General features: G+C 39.7%; 1 protein-coding gene across 1 annotated transcript in view; it reads left to right on the top strand.

The window, feature by feature from the left end:
• Positions 1-17,446, top strand: part of slc35e3 (solute carrier family 35 member E3) — a 42,892-nt gene that overhangs the window by 22,057 nt on the left and 3,389 nt on the right. The window lies entirely within an intron of this gene.

Raw genomic sequence — 17,446 nt, 5'->3', positions numbered from 1 at the left:
CTTTTAATACCATTTCGCAATTAAAAATGTTACTACTTCAACATTTCTCGACCAATTTGAAAAATCCCAACACCAACCATTCAGAACATTCAAATTGTTTTGCAATTTCTGAAAAATGCCCTTTTTTCCCCGAAATTCCCAAGTTTCCATGAAATTCCCATTGAAATCAATGGGACATTTTTCCAAGTTCCACAAAATTTTTTAACCGTTCAAACTTCAACATTTTCAGCCTGTTCAGGAATTTTGTGATCCTATTGAACAATTGTAAAAATAAAAAAAAATCCCGGATTTCCCAGAATTCTCAGTTTTTATGGACATTTTCCCCATTCAAAATGAGTTATCCATTTTTCACACTTCCCACAATTCCCACATGTTTGAACCTATTCAAACCATTCCAACATCAACACATTCCACTCATCCTGGACATTCAAACTATCATTTTTTCAAGTTAAAAAAAATTCCAGGAATTCCCAGAATTACCGTTTTTTTCAAACCCTTCTGTCGACTACTCCTTCCACATTTTTCAACCGTTCCCCTGCCAAACATTCCTCTTAATCAGGACAAAAAAACAAAGTTGTTTTTGAACTGGAAAATTTCCCGGTTTTCCCAAAATTCCAGGAATTCCCTAATGACCTGCTCAGTGGCCTTGTGGTTAGAGTGTCCGCCCTGAGACTGGTAGGTCGTGAGTTCAAACCCCGGCCGAGTCATACCAAAGACTATAAAAATGGGACCCATTGCCTCCCTGCTTGGCACTCAGCATCAAGGGTTGGAATTGGGGGTTAAATCACAAAAGTGATTCCCGAGCGCCGCCACCGCTGCGGCTCACTGCTCCCCTCACCTCACAGGGGTGAACATGGGGATGGGTCAAACGCAGAGGATAATTTCACCACACCTAGTGTGTGTGTGACTACCGTTGGGACTTTAACTTTAACTTTTAATACCATTTCTGAATTAAAAATGTTACTACTTCAACATTTCTCGACCAATTTGAAAAATCCCAACACCAACCATTCAGAACATTCAAATTGTTTTGCAATTTCCAAAAAATGCCCTTTTTTCCCCGAAATTCCCAAGTTTCCATGAAATTCCCACTGAAATCAATGGGACATTTTTCCAAGTTCCACATTTTTTTAACCGTTCAAACTTCAACATTTTCAGCCTGTTCAGGAATTTAGTGATCCTATTGAACAATTGTAAAAAAAAAAAAATCCCGGATTTCCTAGAATTCTCAGTTTTTTTGGACATTTTCCCCATTCAAAATGAGTTATCCATTTTTCACACTTCCCACAATTCCCACATGTTTGAACCTATTCAAACCATTCCAACATCAACACATTCCACTCATCCTGGACATTCAAACTATCATTTTTTCAAGTTCAAAAAAATTCCAGGAATTCCCAGAATTACCGTTTTTTTCAAACCCTTCTGTCGACTACTCCTTCCACATTTTTCAACCGTTCCCCTGCCAAACATTCCTCTTAATCAGGACAAAAAAACAAAGTTGTTTTTTGAACTGGAAAATTTCCCGGTTTTCCCAAAATTCCAGGAATTCCCTAATGACCTGCTCAGTGTCCTTGTGGTTAGAGTGTCCGCCCTGAGACTGGAAAGTCGTGAGTTCAAACCCCGGCCGAGTCATACCAAAGACTATAAAAATGGGACCCATTGCCTCCCTGCTTGGCACTCAGCATCAAGGGTTGGAATTGGGGGTTAAATCACAAAAATGATTCCCGAGCGCGGCCACCGCTGCGGCTCACTGCTCCCCTCACCTCACAGGGGTGAACATGGGGATGGGTCAAACGCAGAGGATAATTTCACCACACCTAGTGTGTGTGTGACTACCGTTGGGACTTTAACTTTAACTTTTAATACCATTTCTCAATTAAAAATGTTACTACTTTAACATTTCTCGACCAATTTGAAAAATCCCAACACCAACCATTCAGAACATTCAAATTTTTTTGCAATTTCCGAAAAACGCCCTTTTTTTCCCGAAATTCCCAAGTTTCCATGAAATTCCCATTGAAATCAATGGGACATTTTTCCAAGTTCTAAAATTTTTTAACCGTTCAAACTTCAACATTTTCAGCCTGTTCAGAAATTTTGTGATCCTATTGAACAATTGTAAAAAAAAAAAAAAAAAAATCCCGGATTTCCTAGAATTCTCAGTTTTTTTGGACATTTTCCCCATTCAAAATGAGTTATCCATTTTTCACACTTCCCACAATTTCCACATGTTTGAACCAATTCAAACCATTCCAACATCAACACATTCCACTCATCCTGGACATTCAAACTATCATTTTTTCAAGTTAAAAAAAATTCCAGGAATTCCCAGAATTACCGTTTTTTCAAACCCTTCTGTCGACTACTCCTTCCACATTTTTCAACCGTTCCCCTGCCAAACATTCCTCTTAATCAGGACAAAAAAACAAAGTTGTTTTTGAACTGGAAAATTTCCCGGTTTTCCCAAAATTCCAGGAATTCCCTAATGACCTGCTCAGTGGCCTTGTGGTTAGAGTGTCCGCCCTGAGACTGGTAGGTCGTGAGTTCAAACCCCGGCCGAGTCATACCAAAGACTATAAAAATGGGACCCATTGCCTCCCTGCTTGGCACTCAGCATCAAGGGTTGGAATTGGGGGTTAAATCACAAAAATGATTCCCGAGCGCCGCCACCGCTGCGGCTCACTGCTCCCCTCACCTCACAGGGGTGAACATGGGGATGGGTCAAACGCAGAGGATAATTTCACCACACCTAGTGTGTGTGTGACTACCGTTGGGACTTTAACTTTAACTTTTAATACCATTTCTGAATTAAAAATGTTACTACTTCAACATTTCTCGACCAATTTGAAAAATCCCAACACCAACCATTCAGAACATTCAAATTGTTTTGCAATTTCCGAAAAATGCCCTTTTTTCCCCGAAATTCCCAAGTTTCCATGAAATTCCCATTGAAATCAATGGGACATTTTTCCAAGTTCCACAAATTTTTTTAACCGTTCAAACTTCAACATTTTCAGCCTGTTCAGGAATTTTGTGATCCTATTGAACAATTGTAAAAAAAAAAAAAAAAAAATCCCGCATTTCCTAGAATTCTCAGTTTTTATGGACATTTTCCCCATTCAAAATGAGTTATCCATTTTTCACACTTCCCACAATTTCCACATGTTTGAACCAATTCAAACCATTCCAACATCAACACATTCCACTCATCCTGGACATTCAAACTATCATTTTTTCAAGTTAAAAAAAATTCCAGGAATTCCCAGAATTACCGTTTTTTCAAACCCTTCTGTCGACTACTCCTTCCACATTTTTCAACCGTTCCCCTGCCAAACATTCCTCTTAATCAGGACAAAAAAACAAAGTTGTTTTTTGAACTGGAAAATTTCCCAGTTTTCCCAAAATTCCAGGAATTCCCTAATGACCTGCTCAGTGGCCTTGTGGTTACAGTGTCCGCCCTGAGACTGGTAGGTCGTGAGTTCAAACCCCGGCCGAGTCATACCAAAGACTATAAAAATGGGACCCATTACCTCCCTGCTTGGCACTCAGCATCAAGGGTTGGAATTGGGGGTTAAATCACAAAAATGATTCCCGAGCGCGGCCACCGCTGCGGCTCACTGCTCCCCTCACCTCACAGGGGTGAACATGGGGATGGGTCAAACGCAGAGGATAATTTCACCACACCTAGTGTGTGTGTGACTACCGTTGGGACTTTAACTTTAACTTTTAATACCATTTCGCAATTAAAAATGTTACTACTTTAACATTTCTCGACCAATTTGAAAAATCCCAACACCAACCATTCAGAACATTCAAATTGTTTTGCAATTTCCAAAAAATGCCCTTTTTCCCCCGAAATTCCCAAGTTTCCATGAAATTCCCATTGAAATCAATGGGACATTTTTCCAAGTTCCAAATTTTTTTAACCGTTCAAACTTCAACATTTTCAGCCTGTTCAGGAATTTTGTGATCCTATTGAACAATTGTAAAAAAAAAAAAAAAAAAAAATCCCGGATTTCCTAGAATTCTCAGTTTTTATGGACATTTTCCCCATTCAAAATGAGTTATCCATTTTTCACACTTCCCACAATTCCCACATGTTTGAACCTATTCAAACCATTCCAACATCAACACATTCCACTCATCCTGGACATTCAAACTATCATTTTTTCAAGTTAAAAAAAATTCCAGGAATTCCCAGAATTACCGTTTTTTTCAAACCCTTCTGTCGACTACTCCTTCCACATTTTTCAACCGTTCCCCTGCCAAACATTCCTCTTAATCAGGACAAAAAAACAAAGTTGTTTTTGAACTGGAAAATTTCCCGGTTTTCCCAAAATTCCAGGAATTCCCTAATGACCTGCTCAGTGGCCTTGTGGTTAGAGTGTCCGCCCTGAGACTGGAAAGTCGTGAGTTCAAACCCCGGCCGAGTCATACCAAAGACTATAAAAATGGGACCCATTGCCTCCCTGCTTGGCACTCAGCATCAAGGGTTGGAATTGGGGGTTAAATCACAAAAATGATTCCCGAGCGCGGCCACCGCTGCGGCTCACTGCTCCCCTCACCTCACAGGGGTGAACATGGGGATGGGTCAAACGCAGAGGATAATTTCACCACACCTAGTGTGTGTGTGACTACCGTTGGGACTTTAACTTGAACTTTTAATACCATTTCGCAATTAAAAATGTTACTACTTCAACATTTCTCGACCAATTTGAAAAATCCCAACACCAACCATTCAGAACATTCAAATTGTTTTGCAATTTCCGAAAAATGCCCTTTTTTCCCGAAATTCCCAAGTTTCCATGAAATTCCCATTGAAATCAATGGGACATTTTTCCAAGTTCCAAATTTTTTTAACCGTTCAAACTTCAACATTTTCAGCCTGTTCAGGAATTTTGTGATCCTATTGAACAATTGTAAAAAAAAATTAAAAAAAAATCCCGGATTTCCTAGAATTCTCAGTTTTTATGGACATTTTCCCCATTCAAAATGAGTTATCCATTTTTCACACTTCCCACAATTCCCACATGTTTGAACCAATTCAAACCATTCCAACATCAACACATTCCACTCATCCTGGACATTCAAACTATCATTTTTTCAAGTTAAAAAAAATTCCAGGAATTCCCAGAATTACCGTTTTTTTCAAACCCTTCTGTCGACTACTCCTTCCACATTTTTCAACCGTTCCCCTGCCAAACATTCCTCTTAATCAGGACAAAAAAACAAAGTTGTTTTTTGAACTGGAAAATTTCCCAGTTTTCCCAAAATTCCAGGAATTCCATAATGACCTGCTCAGTGGCCTTGTGGTTAGAGTGTCCACCCTGAGACTGGTAGGTCGTGAGTTCAAACCCCGGCCGAGTCATACCAAAGACTATAAAAATGGGACCCATTACCTCCCTGCTTGGCACTCAGCATCAAGGGTTGGAATTGGGGGTTAAATCACAAAAATGATTCCCGAGCGCGGCCACCGCTGCGGCTCACTGCTCCCCTCACCTCACAGGGGTGAACATGGGGATGGGTCAAACGCAGAGGATAATTTCACCACACCTAGTGTGTGTGTGACTACCGTTGGGACTTTAACTTTAACTTTTAATACCATTTCGCAATTAAAAATGTTACTACTTCAACATTTCTCGACCAATTTGAAAAATCCCAACACCAACCATTCAGAACATTCAAATTGTTTTGCAATTTCCGAAAAATGCCCTTTTTTCCCCGAAATTCCCAAGTTTCCATGAAATTCCCATTGAAATCAATGGGACATTTTTCCAAGTTCCAAATTTTTTTAACCGTTCAAACTTCAACATTTTCAGCCTGTTCAGGAATTTTGTGATCCTATTGAACAATTGTAAAAAAAAAAAAAAAAAATCCCGGATTTCCTAGAATTCTCAGTTTTTATGGACATTTTCCCCATTCAAAATGAGTTATCCATTTTTCACACTTCCCACAATTCCCACATGTTTGAACCAATTCAAACCATTCCAACATCAACACATTCCACTCATCCTGGACATTCAAACTATCATTTTTTCAAGTTAAAAAAAATTCCAGGAATTCCCAGAATTACCGTTTTTTTCAAACCCTTCTGTCGACTACTCCTTCCACATTTTTCAACCGTTCCCTTGCGAAACATTCCTCTTAATCAGGACAAAAAAACAAAGTTGTTTTTTGAACTGGAAAAATTCCCGGTTCTCCCAAAATTCCAAGAATTCCCTAATGACCTGCTCAGTGGCCTTGTGGTTAGAGTGTCCGCCCTGAGACTGGTAGGTCGTGAGTTCAAACCCCGGCCGAGTCATACCAAAGACTATAAAAATTGGACCCATTGCCTCCCTGCTTGGCACTCAGCATCAAGGGTTGGAATTGGGGGTTAAATCACCAAAATGATTCCCGAGCGCGGCCACCGCTGCGGCTCACTGCTCCCCTCACCTCACAGGGGTGAACATGGGGATGGGTCAAACGCAGAGGATAATTTCACCACACCTAGTGTGTGTGTGACTACCGTTGGGACTTTAACTTTATCTTTTAATACCATTTCGCAATTAAAAATGTTACTACTTCAACATTTCTCGACCAATTTGAAAAATCCCAACACCAACCATTCAGAACATTCAAATTGTTTTGCAATTTCCGAAAAATGCCCTTTTTTCCCGAAATTCCCAAGTTTCCATGAAATTCCCATTGAAATCAATGGGACATTTTTCCAAGTTCTAAATTTTTTTAACCGTTCAAACTTCAACATTTTCAGCCTGTTCAGGAATTTTGTGATCCTATTGAACAATTGTAAAAAAAAAAAAAAATCCCGGATTTCCTAGAATTCTCAGTTTTTATGGACATTTTCCCCATTCAAAATGAGTTATCCATTTTTCACACTTCCCACAATTCCCACATGTTTGAACCAATTCAAACCATTCCAACATCAACACATTCCACTCATCCTGGACATTCAAACTATCATTTTTTCAAGTTAAAAAAAATTCCAGGAATTCCCAGAATTACCGGGGTTTTTTTCAAACCCTTCTGTCGACTACTCCTTCCACATTTTTCAACCGTTCCCCTGCCAAACATTCCTCTTAATCAGGACAAAAAAACAAAGTTGTTTTTTGAACTGGAAAATTTCCCGGTTTTCCCAAAATTCCAGGAATTCCCTAATGACCTGCTCAGTGGCCTTGTGGTTAGAGTGTCCGCCCAGAGACTGGAAAGTCGTGAGTTCAAACCCCGGCCGAGTCATACCAAAGACTATAAAAATGGGACCCATTACCTCCCTGCTTGGCACTCAGCATCAAGGGTTGGAATTGGGGGTTAAATCACAAAAATGATTCCCGAGCGCGGCCACCGCTGCTCACTGCTCCCCTCACCTCACAGGGGTGAACATGGGGATGGGTCAAACGCAGAGGATAATTTCACCACACCTAGTGTGTGTGTGACTACCGTTGGGACTTTAACTTTAACTTTTAATACCATTTCGCAATTAAAAATGTTACTACTTTAACATTTCTCGACCAATTTGAAAAATCCCAACACCAACCATTCAGAACATTCAAATTGTTTTGCAATTTCCGAAAAATGCCCTTTTTTCCCCGAAATTCCCAAGTTTCCATGAAATTCCCATTGAAATCAATGGGACATTTTTCCAAGTTCCACAAATTTTTTTAACCGTTCAAACTTCAACATTTTCAGCCTGTTCAGGAATTTTGTGATCCTATTGAACAATTGTAAAAAAAAAAAAAAAAAAATCCCAGATTTCCTAGAATTCTCAGTTTTTATGGACATTTTCCCCATTCAAAATGAGTTATCCATTTTTCACACTTCCCACAATTCCCACATGTTTGAACCAATTCAAACCATTCCAACATCAACACATTCCACTCATCCTGGACATTCAAACTATCATTTTTTCAAGTTAAAAAAAATTCCAGGAATTCCCAGAATTACCGTTTTTTCAAACCCTTCTGTCGACTACTCCTTCCACATTTTTCAACCGTTCCCCTGCCAAACATTCCTCTTAATCAGGACAAAAAAACAAAGTTGTTTTTTGAACTGGAAAATTTCCCGGTTTTCCCAAAATTCCAGGAATTCCCTAATGACCTGCTCAGTGGCCTTGTGGTTAGAGTGTCCGCCCAGAGACTGGAAAGTCGTGAGTTCAAACCCCGGCCGAGTCATACCAAAGACTATAAAAATGGGACCCATTACCTCCCTGCTTGGCACTCAGCATCAAGGGTTGGAATTGGGGGTTAAATCACAAAAATGATTCCCGAGCGCGGCCACCGCTGCGGCTCACTGCTCCCCTCACCTCACAGGGGTGAACATGGGGATGGGTCAAACGCAGAGGATAATTTCACCACACCTAGTGTGTGTGTGACTACCGTTGGGACTTTAACTTTAACTTTTAATACCATTTCGCAATTAAAAATGTTACTACTTTAACATTTCTCGACCAATTTGAAAAATCCCAACACCAACCATTCAGAACATTCAAATTGTTTTGCAATTTCCGAAAAATGCCCTTTTTTCCCCGAAATTCCCAAGTTTCCATGAAATTCCCATTGAAATCAATGGGACATTTTTCCAAGTTCCACAAATTTTTTTAACCGTTCAAACTTCAACATTTTCAGCCTGTTCAGGAATTTTGTGATCCTATTGAACAATTGTAAAAAAAAAAAAAAAAAAATCCCAGATTTCCTAGAATTCTCAGTTTTTATGGACATTTTCCCCATTCAAAATGAGTTATCCATTTTTCACACTTCCCACAATTCCCACATGTTTGAACCAATTCAAACCATTCCAACATCAACACATTCCACTCATCCTGGACATTCAAACTATCATTTTTTCAAGTTAAAAAAAATTCCAGGAATTCCCAGAATTACCGTTTTTTCAAACCCTTCTGTCGACTACTCCTTCCACATTTTTCAACCGTTCCCCTGCCAAACATTCCTCTTAATCAGGACAAAAAAACAAAGTTGTTTTTTGAACTGGAAAATTTCCCGGTTTTCCCAAAATTCCAGGAATTCCCTAATGACCTGCTCAGTGGCCTTGTGGTTAAGAGTGTCCGCCCTGAGACTGGTAGGTCGTGAGTTCAAACCCCGGCCGAGTCATACCAAAGACTATAAAAATGGGACCCATTGCCTCCCTGCTTGGCACTCAGCATCAAGGGTTGGAATTGGGGGTTAAATCACAAAAATGATTCCCGAGCGCGGCCACCGCTGCGGCTCACTGCTCCCCTCACCTCACAGGGGTGAACATGGGGATGGGTCAAACGCAGAGGATAATTTCACCACACCTAGTGTGTGTGTGACTACCGTTGGGACTTTAACTTTAACTTTTAATAACATTTCGCAATTAAAAATGTTACTACTTCAACATTTCTCGACCAATTTGAAAAATCCCAACACCAACATTCAAATTGTTTTGCAATTTCCGAAAAATGCCCTTTTTTCCCGAAATTCCCAAGTTTCCATGAAATTCCCATTGAAATCAATGGGACATTTTTCCAAGTTCCAAATTTTTTTAACCGTTTAAACTTCAACATTTTCAGCCTGTTCAGGAATTGTGTGATCCTATTGAACAATTGTAAAAAAAAATTTAAAAAAAATCCCGGATTTCCTAGAATTCTCAGTTTTTATGGACATTTTCCCCATTCAAAATGAGTTATCCATTTTTCACACTTCCCACAATTCCCACATGTTTGAACCAATTCAAACCATTCCAACATCAACACATTCCACTCATCCTGCACATTCAAACTATCATTTTTTCAAGTTAAAAAAAATTCCAGGAATTCCCAGAATTACCGTTTTTTTCAAACCCTTCTGTCGACTACTCCTTCCACATTTTTCAACCGTTCCCCTGCCAAACATTCCTCTTAATCAGGACAAAAAAACAAAGTTGTTTTTTGAACTGGAAAATTTCCCGGTTTTCCCAAAATTCCAGGAATTCCCTAATGACCTGCTCAGTGTCCTTGTGGTTAGAGTTTCCGCCCTGAGACTGGAAAGTCGTGAGTTCAAACCCCGGCCGAGTCATACCAAAGACTATAAAAATGGGACCCATTGCCTCCCTGCTTGGCACTCAGCATCAAGGGTTGGAATTGGGGGTTAAATCACAAAAATGATTCCCGAGCGCGGCCACCGCTGCGGCTCACTGCTCCCCTCACCTCACAGGGGTGAACATGGGGATGGGTCAAACGCAGAGGATAATTTCACCACACCTAGTGTGTGTGTGACTACCGTTGGGACTTTAACTTTAACTTTTAATACCATTTCGCAATTAAAAATGTTACTACTTCAACATTTCTCGACCAATTTGAAAAATCCCAACACCAACCATTCAGAACATTCAAATTGTTTTGCAATTTCTGAAAAATGCCCTTTTTTCCCCGAAATTCCCAAGTTTCCATGAAATTCCCATTGAAATCAATGGGACATTTTTCCAAGTTCCACAAAATTTTTTAACCGTTCAAACTTCAACATTTTCAGCCTGTTCAGGAATTTTGTGATCCTATTGAACAATTGTAAAAATAAAAAAAAATCCCGGATTTCCCAGAATTCTCAGTTTTTATGGACATTTTCCCCATTCAAAATGAGTTATCCATTTTTCACACTTCCCACAATTCCCACATGTTTGAACCTATTCAAACCATTCCAACATCAACACATTCCACTCATCCTGGACATTCAAACTATCATTTTTTCAAGTTAAAAAAAATTCCAGGAATTCCCAGAATTACCGTTTTTTTCAAACCCTTCTGTCGACTACTCCTTCCACATTTTTCAACCGTTCCCCTGCCAAACATTCCTCTTAATCAGGACAAAAAAACAAAGTTGTTTTTGAACTGGAAAATTTCCCGGTTTTCCCAAAATTCCAGGAATTCCCTAATGACCTGCTCAGTGGCCTTGTGGTTAGAGTGTCCGCCCTGAGACTGGTAGGTCGTGAGTTCAAACCCCGGCCGAGTCATACCAAAGACTATAAAAATGGGACCCATTGCCTCCCTGCTTGGCACTCAGCATCAAGGGTTGGAATTGGGGGTTAAATCACAAAAGTGATTCCCGAGCGCCGCCACCGCTGCGGCTCACTGCTCCCCTCACCTCACAGGGGTGAACATGGGGATGGGTCAAACGCAGAGGATAATTTCACCACACCTAGTGTGTGTGTGACTACCGTTGGGACTTTAACTTTAACTTTTAATACCATTTCTGAATTAAAAATGTTACTACTTCAACATTTCTCGACCAATTTGAAAAATCCCAACACCAACCATTCAGAACATTCAAATTGTTTTGCAATTTCCAAAAAATGCCCTTTTTTCCCCGAAATTCCCAAGTTTCCATGAAATTCCCACTGAAATCAATGGGACATTTTTCCAAGTTCCACATTTTTTTAACCGTTCAAACTTCAACATTTTCAGCCTGTTCAGGAATTTAGTGATCCTATTGAACAATTGTAAAAAAAAAAAAATCCCGGATTTCCTAGAATTCTCAGTTTTTTTGGACATTTTCCCCATTCAAAATGAGTTATCCATTTTTCACACTTCCCACAATTCCCACATGTTTGAACCTATTCAAACCATTCCAACATCAACACATTCCACTCATCCTGGACATTCAAACTATCATTTTTTCAAGTTCAAAAAAATTCCAGGAATTCCCAGAATTACCGTTTTTTTCAAACCCTTCTGTCGACTACTCCTTCCACATTTTTCAACCGTTCCCCTGCCAAACATTCCTCTTAATCAGGACAAAAAAACAAAGTTGTTTTTTGAACTGGAAAATTTCCCGGTTTTCCCAAAATTCCAGGAATTCCCTAATGACCTGCTCAGTGTCCTTGTGGTTAGAGTGTCCGCCCTGAGACTGGAAAGTCGTGAGTTCAAACCCCGGCCGAGTCATACCAAAGACTATAAAAATGGGACCCATTGCCTCCCTGCTTGGCACTCAGCATCAAGGGTTGGAATTGGGGGTTAAATCACAAAAATGATTCCCGAGCGCGGCCACCGCTGCGGCTCACTGCTCCCCTCACCTCACAGGGGTGAACATGGGGATGGGTCAAACGCAGAGGATAATTTCACCACACCTAGTGTGTGTGTGACTACCGTTGGGACTTTAACTTTAACTTTTAATACCATTTCTCAATTAAAAATGTTACTACTTTAACATTTCTCGACCAATTTGAAAAATCCCAACACCAACCATTCAGAACATTCAAATTTTTTTGCAATTTCCGAAAAACGCCCTTTTTTTCCCGAAATTCCCAAGTTTCCATGAAATTCCCATTGAAATCAATGGGACATTTTTCCAAGTTCTAAAATTTTTTAACCGTTCAAACTTCAACATTTTCAGCCTGTTCAGAAATTTTGTGATCCTATTGAACAATTGTAAAAAAAAAAAAAAAAAAATCCCGGATTTCCTAGAATTCTCAGTTTTTTTGGACATTTTCCCCATTCAAAATGAGTTATCCATTTTTCACACTTCCCACAATTTCCACATGTTTGAACCAATTCAAACCATTCCAACATCAACACATTCCACTCATCCTGGACATTCAAACTATCATTTTTTCAAGTTAAAAAAAATTCCAGGAATTCCCAGAATTACCGTTTTTTCAAACCCTTCTGTCGACTACTCCTTCCACATTTTTCAACCGTTCCCCTGCCAAACATTCCTCTTAATCAGGACAAAAAAACAAAGTTGTTTTTGAACTGGAAAATTTCCCGGTTTTCCCAAAATTCCAGGAATTCCCTAATGACCTGCTCAGTGGCCTTGTGGTTAGAGTGTCCGCCCTGAGACTGGTAGGTCGTGAGTTCAAACCCCGGCCGAGTCATACCAAAGACTATAAAAATGGGACCCATTGCCTCCCTGCTTGGCACTCAGCATCAAGGGTTGGAATTGGGGGTTAAATCACAGAAATTATTCCCGAGCGCGGCCACCGCTGCGGCTCACTGCTCCCCTCACCTCACAGGGGTGAACATGGGGATGGGTCAAACGCAGAGGATAATTTCACCACACCTAGTGTGTGTGTGACTACCGTTGGGACTTTAACTTTAACTTTTAATACCATTTCGCAATTAAAAATGTTACTACTTCAACATTTCTCGACCAATTTGAAAAATCCCAACACCAACCATTCAGAACATTCAAATTGTTTTGCAATTTCCGAAAAATGCCCTTTTTTCCCGAAATTCCCAAGTTTCCATGAAATTCCCATTGAAATCAATGGGACATTTTTCAAAGTTCCAAATTTTTTTAACCGTTCAAACTTCAACATTTTCAGCCTGTTCAGGAATTTTGTGATCCTATTGAACAATTGTAAAAAAAAAAAAAAAAATCCTGGATTTCCTAGAATTCTCAGTTTTTATGGACATTTTCCCCATTCAAAATGAGTTATCCATTTTTCACACTTCCCACAATTCCCACATGTTTGAACCAATTCAAACCATTCCAACATCAACACATTCCACTCATCCTGGACATTCAAACTATCATTTTTTCAAGTTAAAAAAAATTCCAGGAATTCCCAGAATTACCGTTTTTTTCAAACCCTTCTGTCGATTACTCCTTCCACATTTTTCAACCGTTCCCCTGCCAAACATTCCTCTTAATCAGGACAAAAAAACAAAGTTGTTTTTTGAACTGGAAAAATTCCCGGTTTTCCCAAAATTCCAGGAATTCCCTAATGACCTGCTCAGTGTCCTTGTGGTTAGAGTGTCCGCCCTGAGACTGGTAGATCGTGAGTTCAAACCCCGGCCGAGTCATACCAAAGACTATAAAAATGGGACCCATTACCTCCCTGCTTGGCACTCAGCATCAAGGGTTGGAATTGGGGGTTAAATCACAGAAATTATTCCCGAGCGCGGCCACCGCTGCGGCTCACTGCTCCCCTCACCTCACAGGGGTGAACATGGGGATGGGTCAAACGCAGAGGATAATTTCACCACACCTAGTGTGTGTGTGACTACCGTTGGGACTTTAACTTTAACTTTTAATACCATTTCGCAATTAAAAATGTTACTACTTCAACATTTCTCGACCAATTTGAAAAATCCCAACACCAACCATTCAGAACATTCAAATTGTTTTGCAATTTCCGAAAAATGCCCTTTTTTCCCGAAATTCCCAAGTTTCCATGAAATTCCCATTGAAATCAATGGGACATTTTTCAAAGTTCCAAATTTTTTTAACCGTTCAAACTTCAACATTTTCAGCCTGTTCAGGAATTTTGTGATCCTATTGAACAATTGTAAAAAAAAAAAAAAAAATCCTGGATTTCCTAGAATTCTCAGTTTTTATGGACATTTTCCCCATTCAAAATGAGTTATCCATTTTTCACACTTCCCACAATTCCCACATGTTTGAACCAATTCAAACCATTCCAACATCAACACATTCCACTCATCCTGGACATTCAAACTATCATTTTTTCAAGTTAAAAAAAATTCCAGGAATTCCCAGAATTACCGTTTTTTTCAAACCCTTCTGTCGATTACTCCTTCCACATTTTTCAACCGTTCCCCTGCCAAACATTCCTCTTAATCAGGACAAAAAAACAAAGTTGTTTTTTGAACTGGAAAAATTCCCGGTTTTCCCAAAATTCCAGGAATTCCCTAATGACCTGCTCAGTGTCCTTGTGGTTAGAGTGTCCGCCCTGAGACTGGTAGATCGTGAGTTCAAACCCCGGCCGAGTCATACCAAAGACTATAAAAATGGGACCCATTACCTCCCTGCTTGGCACTCAGCATCAAGGGTTGGAATTGGGGGTTAAATCACAGAAATTATTCCCGAGCGCGGCCACCGCTGCGGCTCACTGCTCCCCTCACCTCACAGGGGTGAACATGGGGATGGGTCAAACGCAGAGGATAATTTCACCACACATAGTGTGTGTGTGACTACCATTGGGACTTTAACTTTAACTTTTAATACCATTTCGCAATTAAAAATGTTACTACTTCAACATTTCTCGACCAATTTGAAAAATCCCAACACCAACCATTCAGAACATTCAAATTGTTTTGCAATTTCCGAAAAATGCCCTTTTTCCCCGAAATTCCCAAGTTTCCATGAAATTCCCATTGAAATCAATGGGACATTTTTCCAAGTTCCACAACAAGTTCCAAATTTTTTTAACCGTTCAAACTTCAACATTTTCAGCCTGTTCAGGAATTTTGTGATCCTATTCAACAAATGTAAAAAAAAAAAATCCCGGATTTTCTAGAATTCTCAGTTTTTATGGACATTTTCCCCATTCAAAATGAGTTATCCATTTTTCACACTTCCCACAATTCCCACATGTTTGAACCAATTCAAACCATTCCAACATCAACACATTCCACTCATCCTGCACATTCAAACTATCATTTTTTCAAGTTAAAAAAAATTCCAGGAATTCCCAGAATTACCGTTTTTTTCAAACCCTTCTGTCGACTACTCCTTCCACATTTTTCAACCGTCCCCCTGCCAAACATTCCTCTTAATCAGGACAAAAAAACAAAGTTGTTTTTTAAACTGGAAAATTTCCCGGTTTTCCCAAAATTCCAGGAATTCCCTAATGACCTGCTCAGTGTCCTTGTGGTTAGAGTGTCCGCCCTGAGACTGGTAGGTCGTGAGTTCAAACCCCGGCCGAGTCATACCAAAGACTATAAAAATGGGACCCATTGCCTCCCTGCTTGGCACTCAGCATCAAGGGTTGGAATTGGGGGTTAAATCACAAAAATGATTCCCGAGCGCGGCCACCGCTGCGGCTCACTGCTCCCCTCACCTCACAGGGGTGAACATGGGGATGGGTCAAACGCAGAGGATAATTTCACCACACCTACTGTGTGTGTGACTACCGTTGGGACTTTAACTTTAACTTTTAATACCATTTCGCAATTAAAAATGTTACTACTTCAACATTTCTCGACCAATTTGAAAAATCCCAACACCAACCATTCAGAACATTCAAATTGTTTTGCAATTTCCGAAAAATGCCCTTTTTTCCCGAAATTCCCAAGTTTCCATGAAATTCCCATTGAAATCAATGGGACATTTTTCAAAGTTCCACAACAAGTTCCAAATTTTTTTAACCGTTCAAACTTCAACATTTTCAGCCTGTTCAGGAATTTTGTGATCCTATTGAACAATTGTAAAAAAAAAATTAAAAAAAATCCCGGATTTCCTAGAATTCTCAGTTTTTATGGACATTTTCCCCATTCAAAATGAGTTATCCATTTTTCACACTTCCCACAATTCCCACATGTTTGAACCAATTCAAACCATTCCAACATCAACACATTCCACTCATCCTGGACATTCAAACTATCATTTTTTCAAGTTAAAAAAAATTCCAGGAATTCCCAGAATTACCGTTTTTTTTCAAACCCTTCTGTCGACTACTCCTTCCACATTTTTCAACCGTTCCCCTGCCAAACATTCCTCTTAATCAGGACAAAAAAACAAAGTTGTTTTTTGAACTGGAAAATTTCCCGGTTTTCCCAAAATTCCAGGAATTCCCTAATGACCTGCTCAGTGGCTTTGTGGTTAGAGTGTCCGCCCTGAGACTGGTAGGTCGTGAGTTCAAACCCCGGCCGAGTCATACCAAAGACTATAAAAATGGGACCCATTGCCTCACTGCTTGGCACTCAGCATCAAGGGTTGGAATTGGGGGTTAAATCACAACAATGATTCCCGAGCGCGGCCACCGCTGCGGCTCACTGCTCCCCTCACCTCACAGGGGTGAACATGGGGATGGGTCAAACGCAGAGGATAATTTCACCACACCTACTGTGTGTGTGACTACCGTTGGGACTTTAACTTTAACTTTTAATACCATTTTGCAATTAAAAATGTTACTACTTCAACATTTCTCGACCAATTTGAAAAATCCCAACACCAACCATTCAGAACATTCAAATTGTTTTGCAATTTCCGAAAAATGCCCTTTTTTCCCGAAATTCCCAAGTTTCCATGAAATTCCCATTGAAATCAATGGGACATTTTTCCAAGTTCCAAATTTTTTTAACCGTTCAAACTTCAACATTTTCAGCCTGTTCAGGAATTTTGTGATCCTATTGAACAATTGTAAAAAAAAAAAAAGAAAAATCCCGGATTTCCTAGAATTCTCAGTTTTTATGGACATTTTCCCCATTCAAAATGAGTTATCCATTTTTCACACTTCCCACAATTCCCACATTTTTGAACCAATTCAAACCATTCCAACATCAACACATTCCACTCATCCTGGACATTCAAACTATCATTTTTTCAAGTTAAAAAAAATTCCAGGAATTCCCAGAATTACCGTTTTTTTTCAAACCCTTCTGTCGACTACTCCTTCCACATTTTTCAACCGTTCCCTTGCGAAACATTCCTCTTAATCAGGACAAAAAAACAAAGTTGTTTTTTGAACTGGAAAATTTCCCAGTTTTCCCAAAATTCCAGGAATTCCATAATGACCTGCTCAGTGGCCTTGTGGT

The sequence above is a fragment of the Nerophis lumbriciformis genome, linkage group LG25 (assembly GCF_033978685.3).
Source record: "Nerophis lumbriciformis linkage group LG25, RoL_Nlum_v2.1, whole genome shotgun sequence".
Taxonomy (NCBI): Eukaryota; Metazoa; Chordata; class Actinopteri; order Syngnathiformes; family Syngnathidae; genus Nerophis; species Nerophis lumbriciformis.
This window is presented reverse-complemented; position numbering and strand designations above follow the sequence as displayed.